This window comes from Myotis yumanensis, unplaced genomic scaffold, assembly GCF_028538775.1.
Source record: "Myotis yumanensis isolate MYYU_CA2020_CCGP unplaced genomic scaffold, mMyoYum1.0.hap1 SCAF_12, whole genome shotgun sequence".
Lineage (NCBI taxonomy): Eukaryota > Metazoa > Chordata > Mammalia > Chiroptera > Vespertilionidae > Myotis > Myotis yumanensis.
The window spans coordinates 7,553,856-7,566,571 of NW_027223763.1; the positions used below are offsets into that span (position 1 = coordinate 7,553,856).

The 12,716-nt window shown below is 37.7% G+C and overlaps 1 protein-coding gene and 1 pseudogene across 12 annotated transcripts in view; both read right to left on the reverse strand.

Annotated features, from left to right (window-relative positions):
- Positions 1-12,716, reverse strand: part of GAPVD1 (GTPase activating protein and VPS9 domains 1) — a 53,964-nt gene that overhangs the window by 38,877 nt on the left and 2,371 nt on the right. The gene's annotated exons all lie outside the window — the stretch shown is intronic.
- Positions 789-888, reverse strand: LOC139021400 (U6 spliceosomal RNA; annotated as a pseudogene).

A 12,716-nucleotide genomic window follows, 5' to 3' on the forward strand; every position in this document is an offset into this window, starting at 1 on the left:
TCTTCACCACATTGAGAATTTATATGAGAAAATGCTTTATAAACTGAAAACTGTGCCTGGTATGGTTCTAAGAATTTCACACATTAACCTTTGTAATAATCCCTCCTGAGATAGGTACTTGCAGCTTAGGAAACTGAGGTCAGAAATATCAAATAACTTGTGCAAGGCCACACAGGTGAGAGGTGATAGAGATAGTACACTATTAACCTGATCTATACAAGAGCGACTCAGAAATCCTGTGGTTAAACAGGAAAAGATCTTATTTTTAGGAGATGCACACACAAGTATGAGGAAGTGTTATAATTTCTGCAACTTCTAGTACATGGTTCAGAACAAAAATCAAAAGTAAAACTTAACTGTTGAATTTGGGTGGTGGGTATATGGGGATCACTGTACTATCCTTCAACAGTTTCTGTGTATTTGAAATTTTTCATAATGAGAAAACAGGAAAAAGTATTTTAGAACTTCTCAAATGGTGCCCTTCTTGCTGCTCTAATACAATTTAATTCAACAAAAACATGATTGAGTTTTTGCTGGTACCTGGCCAGGTCCCCTAATCTCAAGGAGCTCAACCAAAATACTGTTCAAGAAGAGAGGACACATGAAATGTTTCCAATGCACTGCAAAGCATGAACCAATTTATGCAATTTAGAAATTAAAGCCTTCAACTGGAGCTTCAGTAAAAAATTAACACTTGAAAGTTCCACCTAATCTAAACCAGAACTCGCCTTCCAAACCCTTCAATAGTCCCCAATGCCTTCAAAGACATTTTTGTAGAGACATTTTTTTTAAATATGGAACGCTTCACGAATTTGCGTGTTGTCCTTGTCGGCCATGCTCATCTCTGTGTCGCTCCAATTTTAGTCTGTGTGCTGCCGAAGCGAGCACTGTAGAGACATTTTAAACAAAATTAGAACATCAGACAAATCTGCTAAGAACTTTTTCTTTAATCAAGTCCAAAAATTATAAGCTTTACTGCTTTTCCTTCTATAAGCAGGTCAGAATGCTGTCAAATAACAGGTAGTGGCCTACTCTCCAAAACAATACTCAAAAACAAAGTTTGCACTGATTGTTATTTTTTTTAGAGAGAGAGGAAGGCAAAGGGAAAGAGAGAGAAACATCGACATAAGAGAGAAACATCGATTGGCTGCTTCCTACATGCCCCCTACCACCCGGGAATGTCCCTTAACCAGAAATCAAACCACAACCTCCTGGTGCACGGGACAATACCCAACCCACTGAGCCACAATGGTCAGGGCTCTCTAGTCACAGGAATCCAGACAATTGAAAAAAATATCCTAATGGGTTTCTCTGCTAATTCTTCTTTCAACCTATCCTATGCTGACGGGTTAGTATTTTCAAAGCACTTGGATATAAACCTCTCCAACCCCTCCAATGAGGTTGTTTAGAGTATACGAAATCATCTGCAGAAGTCAGAAGTGAGCCTGTGTGCTCAATTAAGATCACCCCTTGATTAATTCTCCAGACTTCCAACAGCAGGATTGAAAAAATGGAAACCCTAGAAAACTTCACATGTATTTGGCAAGATCTCTCTCCCTTCCATGGACCCCTACAGCCAACTCCCTCAAAATCTACCCTGGACCACCAGGTCTTAATATAGCCTGATCTGTATTTCTGGCCAGGTCAATCACAACAAGAATTTGTATCCTGAAATTTGCAAACATTCCCCATGCTAGATAATTTCTTTTTGGAGTGGTCAAAAATTAGACTTTTAAAATACAGGATATTAAATTCAGTTCCGCTTATCACATTTCTACAAAATAAAGTTGATTACACCCATGCAAGTTAAATCAGATCTTAAGCTTTTGAACTCATATTATGAACACTTATCACTGAGAGCCCAAATTGACAAGATTTTAATGGGGAGATTTTAATTGAAAGAGCAAAGTGCACTGGGTTTCTAAATCCTTCCACAATGGCAAACTAAGGCCTATGGGCCAAATTCAGCTGGCTGCCTGTCTGTATACATAAAGTTTTATTGGAACAGAGTCCTGTCCACTTGTTTATACATTATCTAAAACTGCTTTCATGCTACAGTGGCAGAGTTGAACAGTTGCCAGAGTCCATATGGCCCACAAAGCCTAAAATATTTACTATCTGGCCCTTTACAGAAAGGGTTTGCCAACGCCTGATAAGCAAACATGCCTACTCGAACACAGCACAGAAAGGAAGCACGGCCTAATAAGATGAAATGTGTGAATTAGAAAAGCATGAAAAGTTCCAAGGAGCATATACATTACAGATGTTAGCAACTGTGCCTGAACAAACTCCTGTGACTCAAGAGGACTCTAAAGTAAGACAAAGTTGTTTCAAATATTTATGGAATGAGAGTCATGTTTCATGTTTTCTCTGTTGAAAATGTCTAATTAAAGACATCCTAAGTTAATGATAGGCATCTAATAGTTCTAAATTCTAAGTATCAGCTAGACTTCAAGTAAACAAACTAATCATCTCTTTATTATTCTAGTAAGTCCAACAATAACTTTTTAAAAACATGTATTTTTCAAAATATGTTTTTATTGATTTCAGAGAGGAAGGGGAATGGAGAGAGACAGAAACATAAATGTTGAGAGAGAATCATTGATTGGCTGCCTCCTGCAAGCCCCCTACTGGGGATCGAGCCTAAACCAGGCATGCGCCCTAACCAGGAATTGAACCCTGACCTCCTGGTTCATAGGTCAATGCTTAACCACTGAGCCACACCGGCTGGGCTAAAATATATTTTTACTGATTTCAGAAAGAAAGAAAGAAAGAAAGAAAGAAAGAAAGAAAGAAAGAAAGAAAGAAAGGAAGAGCAGTAGGGTAGGCATTCTTATACACATTTTACAGATGAGAAAACGGAGGAAATTAAATAATGTGCCCAACGTCAAATTAACAACTGGCAAAGCTGAGAGTAGAATTCAGGTGTATCTGGCTCACCCAGCTTTTATTTGTGGTCAAGGTCGCCTCTAATTACCCAACTCTTTCAACAACTATTAATATATGTCAGTACCTGGACAACCCCCCTTTCTTTGAAAGTTTCAAACTAACTGAAAAAGTCAAGATTAGTTGGACTTCAGGGCTAAATAAATAATGTAAATTCCCTCAAATTCTATGAAGTAAGCATATGTGAAAGTTTAGAAAAAGTTACCAGGGATTAATCCCTTAAATCCTTTTTTACATCTATCTCATCTCCTAACATTTCTCCACTTCCCCTCCTCCCAAATCAGATGTTGCAGCCGTATTAGTATTTCCTAAAGTCTTTAATATTTGCAGATGCTATTATACAGGTCTAAGAGGCCCGTATGCTTCCTATTTTCAAGTGAACTCAGACTTATCCTTTAAGGCCCAGCCTCCAAATCTCTTCCCTCTGTGAAGTTCTGGGGGAATCACTCTGGCCAACAGAGTGCATCCCTTCCTCCCCATGACACTAAACAACATGGACTCACTAAGAGGGAAAGTTACTTCATTGAGTCTCTTTGGTCCTTCTGTTTACATCATGGAGAAAATCTAAGCAAGGTGCCGATCTGTCGTCAACACCTCCCGAACACTTCCTAATCTCTCCTTTTAATTAAACGCTGGCAGGCCTCAAACTCCCTACCTTCTGCGAACAGCAGCTAGCTAGGTTTTATAACATTGATTTGTTTTTATTATATTTAAGCTGCATTTTATTTAGGGTAAGAAATGTTAGTCTTTCATGCTGGTAGTAACATAAAGCTTCCTTCAAAATATATATTTTTAAAATATTTGTATTGATTTTAGAGAGGAAAGGAGAGGGAGAGAAAGATAGAAACATCAATGATTCATAGGTCGATGCTCAACCCTGAGCCACAATGGCCAGGCCAAAATATTTTTAAAGTATGTCCATAAAAGAAGTCATTAAATTAGTAATAGTACAAGTAGTATGCAGATTTGGGAAAAATCATGATGTTACTCAGAGATTAAGCATAGGAAACATTTGTATACACTGATGGCTGCCTCTTGACAGAACTTTTACCTTGAATGAAAGTAACTTTTTTCATTCATTATATAGGCACTTTCCTCATAGTATTTATGTAAAATTCATATTAATGTGATAGGGCAAAAAAGACATGACTGCCATTTTTAAATGACCTACTACAATGTTAGCCCTTGTATTTTATCAATCAAAGAAGTTTAATTTGAAAATTTATATTACCTACCACTTTTCAGGGATCTAGCCAATCCATAGAAGAGGTGGGTACCCCTTGCAAATATATTTTATAATCATAAATAATCATGTTTATTTTATTTTTTTTATCAAAGGGTGGAAATTTATTGAGAAACAAGGACAGACTCCCACGTGGGAAGGAGGAAAGAGTCCCTAAATAATCATGTTTAATTACAAGGGTTTGTCTGCATTTATTTTCCCTTACAAGACATATCTCAATGCAGGAGCTGTTTCTATATATATATATATATATATATATATATATATACACATATATATATATATTTTTTTTTCTTCTTGATTTCAGAGAGGGAGGAAGGGAGAAAGAGAGATCGAAACATCAGTGATGAGAGAGAATCATTGATCAGCTTCCTCCTGCATGCCACCTACTGGGAATTGAGTCCGCAACCTGGGCATGTGCCCTTGATTAGAATCGAACCTGGGACCCTCCAGTCTGCAGGCCGACGCTCTATTCATTGAGCCAAGCCAGCTAGAACCAGGAGCTGTTTCTTACTCATTTTACAATGTTTTGTTAAGCCACATGATCTAAAAATTGTCAGGTATTAAAAAATGAGTTCATCGCCCTGACCGGTTTGGCTCAGTGGATAGAGCATCGGCCTGTGGACTGAAGGGTCCCAGGTTCGATTCCGGTCAAGGGCATGTACCTTGGTTGCGGGCACATTCCCAGTGGGGGGTGTGCAGGAGGCAGCTGATCGATGTTTCTCTCTCATTGATGTTTCTAACTCTCTATCCTTCTCCCTTCCTCTCTGTAAAAGATCAATAAAATATATATTTTAAAAAAAATGAGTTCATCTCTTACAAAAATATGGACAAGCACAGTAAATGTTATTTAACACATTCCTTTCAACAAATGTTTATTAAACAGCTACTATGTGCTAAGTGAGGTCTGCTCTTGAAGGGCCCACATTCTCATGACATTCTAATAATAATTTCTAGTGGTTTCCATGGACCTGATTTCTATATATACTCTATTTAGAATCCTTTGTCTCTCTTTTCTTTTTCTTTTTTTAAATATATATTTTATTGATTTTTTACAAGGGAGAGGGATAGAGAGTCAGAAACATCGATGAGAGAGAAACATTGATCAGCTGCCTCCTGCACACCTCCCCCTGGGGATGTGCCCGCAACCAAGGTACATGCCCCTGACCAGAATCGAACCCAGGACCAATCAGTCCGCAGGCCGACGCTCTATCCACTGAGCCAAACCGGCCAGGGCTGTCTCTCTTTTCATTGGCCAGTTAAATCCCACTCAGTCATCTGGGCCCAGCTCAAACCGAGGAGCCTTTACTGGCCATTCTCTTAACTCAGATTCTTTCTCATTTGGACTCATCTCTATCATAGCATCTTACACTGTTTGCAACAAAAAGTTATCTCAACAAATCTCCAAGTTCCCTGCAGTAGGGACAGAGTCCTCTTGGTATCCCCATTACTTAGCAGAGGAACTAGCATTTAGCAGGTGCTGAATAAATGTTTTGAGTTTATAAATAATTAATAAATGACTGAATGATGAAGAGCAATGCTCCAGTTAGCCATCAACCAAGCTGCTGCTAACTCAGTTCCAAAATGACTAAGAAACAGTAACTGAATTTAAGTGGAAAACATCTACTAACTTTCCAATGAACATATTTAAAATAGTTATTAATGAACCAAAAAATGTTTCCTCACAATAAAGAAAAGCATATCAATGCGGATAAAAAATGGAAACAAGTGATACTTTAGTATCTTTAATTGGTATATTTGAAACAAGTAAAGCGGTGTAGAAGGAAGAATGGACACAGTAACAACTGTTCTTGGCCCAAATACAGGGAATTGGAAGGCAGACTACTTAGGATGCAAGTCTTACAAAGTCAGAGAGTACTCAAATTTCAAACTAATACTACGGACTTCTTGGTATAACACCAAAACTCCAGACCCTAACAAAAGTAAATAAATAAAATCCAAAGAGATGTTAATTCTATCCCCAATACACTACTGAAATTCCAGAGTTACTCAGGCTAACCACAAAAATAATAAATCCACGCAAAACAAATAGCTGTGAGGTAAGCCAAGTTTCACTATACAACTCAACCGAGAGAATACCAAAACATCTGGACAGTTAGTATGCATTACTTAACAAATACTAATATATCCTCACTACTGTAATTCAAAAATCTTGAAATTTTAAAAATATTACTTGAAATAATTACTAATGGGATTGAAAATATTAAAGAAGATTAAGTTTAAAAGACACTAACTTAAGTTACGGTATGCCTCTATCCCGGAAGACTACATAATTATTAAGAAGAAGGTAGTGGAACACGGAAAGATGTCTAGCATGTATCATTACGTGAAAAAAACAAACCACAGAACATTATGCATGGTAAGATCCCAGAGGCTAAAACACACACCATAAAGCAAAACTACCTGGGCTCAAATCTCAGTGTTGCTGCTAACTCGGTGTACGACCTTTGACTAGTTACTTCTCCATGTCTCAGTTTCTTCATTTGTAAATGGATATAAAATAGAACCTATTTCATAGGGTATAGTCATAGAGTTGTGAGGGTTTAATGGGTTAACACAGTGGTCAGCAAACTGCGGCTCTCGAGCCACATGCGGCTCTTTGGCCCCTTGAGTGTGGCTCTTCCACAAAATACCACGGGCGGGCGCGCATGTACAGTGCGATTGAAACTTCATGGCCCATGCGCAGAAGTCGGTATTTTGTGGAAGAGCCACACTCAGGGGGCCAAAGAGCCGCATGTGGCTCGAGAGCCGCAGTTTGCCGACCATTGGGTTAACATATGTAAAGCACTTAAAATCAGAAGCATTAAGTATAATTTTGGGGGATGAAAGAAAAACCCAAAGCATACAGCATTTATGGAGAAGAAAAACTTTCATTTTTGCATTGTCTTTAGTTATTTTTTAAACAAAGAACACTTATTACTTTAGTGATGTAAAAAAATATGTAAGAACTTGGTACTAAACTCTTCCTCACTGAAAGATCTGCTAGTGCAATTACTTAAACACTCAGGACTGACTATACAAATGCTCTGAAAATAATATATATATAATATTTTTAATATATTTTTATTGATTTCCGAGAGGAAGGGAGAGGGAGAGAGATAGAAACATCAACGATGAAAGAGAATCACTGATCTGCTGCCTCCTGCATGCCCCCGACTGGGGATCAATCAAGCCCACAACCTGGGCATGTGCCCTTGACTGGAGTCGAACCCGGGACCCTTTAGTCTGCAGGCTGACACTCTATCCACTGAGCCAAACCAGCTAGGGTTGAAAATAATATATTTAAGATGTGAAAATTTTCAAATGCAGCCAAAATTTCTAGACATAGTTCAACAATAACAAGCTACACATGAATAAGCAAAACAGCAAAGGCATTAAAATGATATCCCTTTATTTCCCAGAGGTAATAAATGATACAAAAATATCTGCCCATCTCTGGACAGTGCTGTTCAGTGGTTAGAGCGTCAGCCCGTGCATCAAAGGTTCGATTCCCGGTCAAGGACACATACCTGGGCTGCAGGTTCGTCCTCTGGCCACAATCGAGGGAGGCAACCAATGTTGTGAGATCAATGTATCTCACATCTATGTTCCTCTCTCTTCTCTCTCTCTCTCTCTCTCTTTCTCTCTTTCTCCCTCCCTCCTATTCTATCTAAAAAGCAATGGAAAAATATACTTGGGTGAGGATTAACAAACAAACAAAACCAAAAAAAATCTGCCCAATCCAGAAATGAGTGCGTATCGGGAAGTTTCACATTTAGATACAGTAAATGTCCATTATTTTTATTAGTCTAAAATTAAATACCACCAATCTAATTTCCTCCTCATCAATAATCTCTAGTGACAACTCATTAAGACATATATACCAGTAAATGTGGAGGTCAAGATATATCAAATAACTAAAGGAAAATCTAAAACCCTTAGAACCCTCTGCAAACTTCTGAGAGGAAGCTCACCACTCACATGCTTTGAGGAAGCTTTGGCTACATTTTTGCTGAGCTGTAATACTGGTAAAGCCTGTTTCAAAACCCAAGAGTCCACCCTCAAAATTAAGAGAAGCATGTAAACAGCAGGCTGTCAGGTCCATTTCATCACATTTCCAAGAAAGGTGGTTCATAAAATTTTAAATATTTATTATCAAATTTCTTTCTTTCTTTTTTTGTTAATCCTTACTCAAGGATATTTATTCCATTGATTTTTTTTTTTTTTTTAAGAAAGAGAATGGAAGGGAAGGGGAGAGACAGAGAGAGAGAAACATCGATGTGAGAGAGACACATCAACTGGTTGCCTTCTGCACATGCCCCAACCTTGCTGGGAATGGAGCCTGCAACATAGGTGTGTACCCTTGACTGGAATCAAACCCAAGATCCCTCAGTCCCCAGGCCGATGCTCTAACCACTGAGAAAACTGGCTAGGGCTATTATCAAATTTCAAACAAGATTACTACCAATGACTGTGTTAACCTAAAAGGAACTTTCTGGAACACACACAAAAATTACCTGGTTAGTTAAAATATTTTTATTTTATAGAGAGGAAGAGAATGAGAGAGAAAGGGAGAGAGAAACATTGATTTGAGAAACATCAATTGGTTGCCTCCCGCACGTGCCCTGATTGGGGATCAAGCCTGCAACCTGGGCTTGTGCCCTGACCAGGAGGTTTCAAAAAGAAATAAACCTCCATAGAATTATGGAATATGCAATTTTAAATAACTTATATAATATCTAGAAAAAGAAAAATAACTTGGTGTTACCTATTATTATCATTACTATTATTATGATGTTTTAAAATGATGGAACAGAAACTTACTCAGAGAGAGGCTTAATAAGTCACTTTCCATCAGAACCCAAGTTAGCCCATCACAACCTTGAATAGTTAGATATTAAAAGGCATTTTGTTTTAAAGGAATCAAAGATTCCTTGGGTTCACCCTAGCTGATCTGGCTCAATCGGCGGGTTCAATTCTGGTCAAGGGCACGTACCTAGGTTACAGGCTCTATCCCTGGTCCTGATTGGGGCATGTGTCTCTCTCACATCGATGTTTCTCTCTCTCTCTTTCTCTCTCCCTCCCTCCCATCCACTCTCTCTAAAAAGCAATGGAAAAATATCCTTGGGTGATATTTAACAACACCAACAACAAAAAAGATTCCTTGGGTTCTAAAGGAGGTGGTAAAAATGAAATAAATTTCAAAAAGAATTCATCTATTCTTTCCTAAGTTTTCTGATACAGAAATCAGTATTTATAAACATTTTGCAAGCCTTTAAGTGCTATGACTTTTAGACCTGATTTTTTTTGTGAAGTAGTCAGGATTTATAAATAATGGAAGTAAACTCAAGAGATGGGTCACACAGTCCTTTATTAGAAAGTGAAAGCACAGTTCAAAGTGGGTTGAAAATAAGATTAATTTAGCTTCCGTTCTAAAAACTTTCAAAATACATGTATTTGCATAAAATTAAGATTGCTTGGGAAGATAATTTTACTCTGATCCTAAAAAAAGGCTAATATCCCTCGACTAATTTTTTTGTCTCTAATAGAAAAAGAACAATTTAATCCTTTTTAAAGACTCACAGAAAACATTCTGAAAACAAATTAATAAGGGAAAAGAACTGAACATGTTTGACAACATGCCTTCCACTCGTCTGCAGCGTGGGTGTACCAGCATTGCCTGGGAGCAAGACCAAGCAGGCACCTGCAGGACAGTCATCTTAGATTAATGAGCAGACATCTTGCCTGTTTTCACAGTACAACAGTATGCTTGAAGCCTTACATGTAAAAAATGGCTTACAAAAAAGGTATACACGTTGAAATTTCATATTCAAACTTCAAAAAAAGAAGACATTAGAGAGACCCCTAAAAAAAATCGTAATTTTTAAAAAACATTTGCTCAACCATTCATTCTTATATATTAAATAAGAGAACTTGAAGTATCAACAGATATTCACCACTTCCTTTGACCACTGCATTGCAGAGTTCAACACACGGTTTAAGCTTAGGAACAATGAAAAACTGCCCTTCTGAAAATGTTTTTACAAAATCCGAATACATAGTAAAATATTCTGAAAAATCAGAGGTATGCATAAAGAAGGAAATTTTAATTACCTATAATTTTAAAAAACAGAAATCAAACAGTTTTGTACCTAAAGCTTCTTCTAAAATGTATACATGATACAGAAATTAGTGGTTTCCGGTTCTTTTACAAATGAAAACATTTTTATTAGGATTACTTAAAGAGCTAAACCACAAATAATTCTATGCAGACACAAGCTAGGCAGTTCAAATGTAAAAAAATACTGAAATCCTTCTTGCCTAAGAAAACATTAACTCTAGGGAAGAAAACAGAAAGTTGAAAAAACAGAAAGTTGAAAGGGGAGAGGAAAAAAATTTCACCATTTGAGAAAATTTTTTTCAAGTACTGGTCTTTCCAAAACAAGTAAGAAAGATTCCACCTATATCAAACTTTTACCAAAATAATAATAATAATAATAATAATAATAATATTTAAAAATCATACTTTATCTTAGAGAATCCTAGTATAATGTAACCGACTCTTCCCAATACACTCACTCCTAAAAAAATTTAAATATCAAATGAAATGTCTTACCATTTCCACTTTCCCTCTTAAATTTTCTACAAATATTAGGGGTAATTTTTCCAAATAAAACTAATTTAAATTGAAGCACATTTAAAGAGTGATAAATGTTGTATTGTGAACTGAACCAAGAATGAAGTTAATATATATTGCTGCAATTTCCAGGATGACATTATCGGCTGCATCACCCTTATAAGGTGGTAAGCGCCGTGTGCCATCACTGGAAAGCAGCTCACAAACTCAGTGGCGCCAACTGAGCGAAGTGGGAAGTGGTGGCATTGTGATAGTGGCCAAGAAGGCACCAGAAGAGTAGGGTTTGTTTTAAAGTCAGGGATGTGGTACCAAAGTGGAAAAGAATGAAAGTAGTTTGAGAGCTGGAACGCCAAAAGATGACTAGCAATTATTGAGTGAAAGCCATGTTGTTGATGTTTTCCACATATTATTATTAGATTTAATCCTATGTGATAAGTATTTATCACCTCCATTTTACAGATGAGAAACCAGGTTTAGAAAAGTCACATAACTTACTGCCTAAACTAGATTTGTTTGCTCTCTGGTTCTTCTCCAGTATATTGACTTCAGATTCTGTGTGAGCAATTTCACTGTGTGTGGGGGGGGACACGGGGAAGGGAGGAAGAGAGGGAAAGAGGAAGAAAGACTTGGATGATCTCCTATTTAACCTACAAAACTGACCTTGTCTTTCTTTGTTCAAGTATTCCCTTCACCTGGGGCCCTTCTCCAATATCCCCCCATCTATGATTTAAGGTCCAGTTCGAATGCCCTCTCCTATACACATCCATTCCCTGATCTCCCATTCCCCCATTATTAGAAGTACCTCCAATTTAAGTTTTCTTGACCCTTTATACTGGCATGTCTACTAACAACTCATGACTTTGAGAATGTTTTAAAATCATCACTCCACAGATTACTTATTGATTACAAAAGAAAAAGGAGTCCCTTTACAATATAAATCTAGCAGACATTATACAAATTTACATCAATAATGAAACTGACATCTCATGCCTCTATGTGATACATTAAAAGAGACCTAAAATCACCTAGGTAGCATTCCAGCCCCAAATGTTTAACACGGATCTGATCACGAAGATCAGCCGATTCAAATTGAGGGGGATCTTACAAAAAAAACTGGTCTGGATGCTTAATATCATGAGAGACCCAAAAGAAGCTGAAAAAATATTTTATATACAAGCAGGCAACTAAATACAAGATCCTTAATTGAATCTTGGGTCAAAAACAAAAACTGGCCTGGCCAGCGTGGCTCAGTGGTTGAGCATTGACTTATGAACCAGGAGGTCACAGTTCAATTCCCAGGTCAGGGCACATGCTTGGGTTGCAGGCTTGATCCCCAGTGTGGGGCGTGCAGGAGGCAAGTGGTCAATGATTCTCTCTCATCTTTGATGTTCCCCCAAAACAAAGCCACGGCCTGTATGGCTCAGTTGGTTGGGCATCATCCTGTGCACCAAAAGTTTGCTGGTTCCATTCCAGTCAGGAACATGCCCAGGTATGTGGGCTCCCTGCCTCCGTGTGCAGGAGGCAACAATCAATGTTCTGCTGTCACCTGGATGTTTCTCTTTCTCTCTCCCTTCCTCTCTCTAAAAATCTATTTTAAAAATCTATTTTTAAATCAATTAATTGTTTTAATTAATTAATTATATTAAATAATACAGATATAAAATTTAAAAGTTCAAATTCAATCCAGCATACCTACGTAATACTATTTACAAAATTTAAAAAATGGGTTTGTTTTAGCCCGGCCGGCATGGCTCAGTGGTTGAGTGTCAACCTATGAAGCAGGATGTCATGGTTCAATTCCAGGTCCAGGAACTGCTGGGTTGAGGGTTTCCAGCTCCATCCCCAGGAGAGGGTGTACAGGAGGCAGCGATCAATGATTCTCTCTCATCA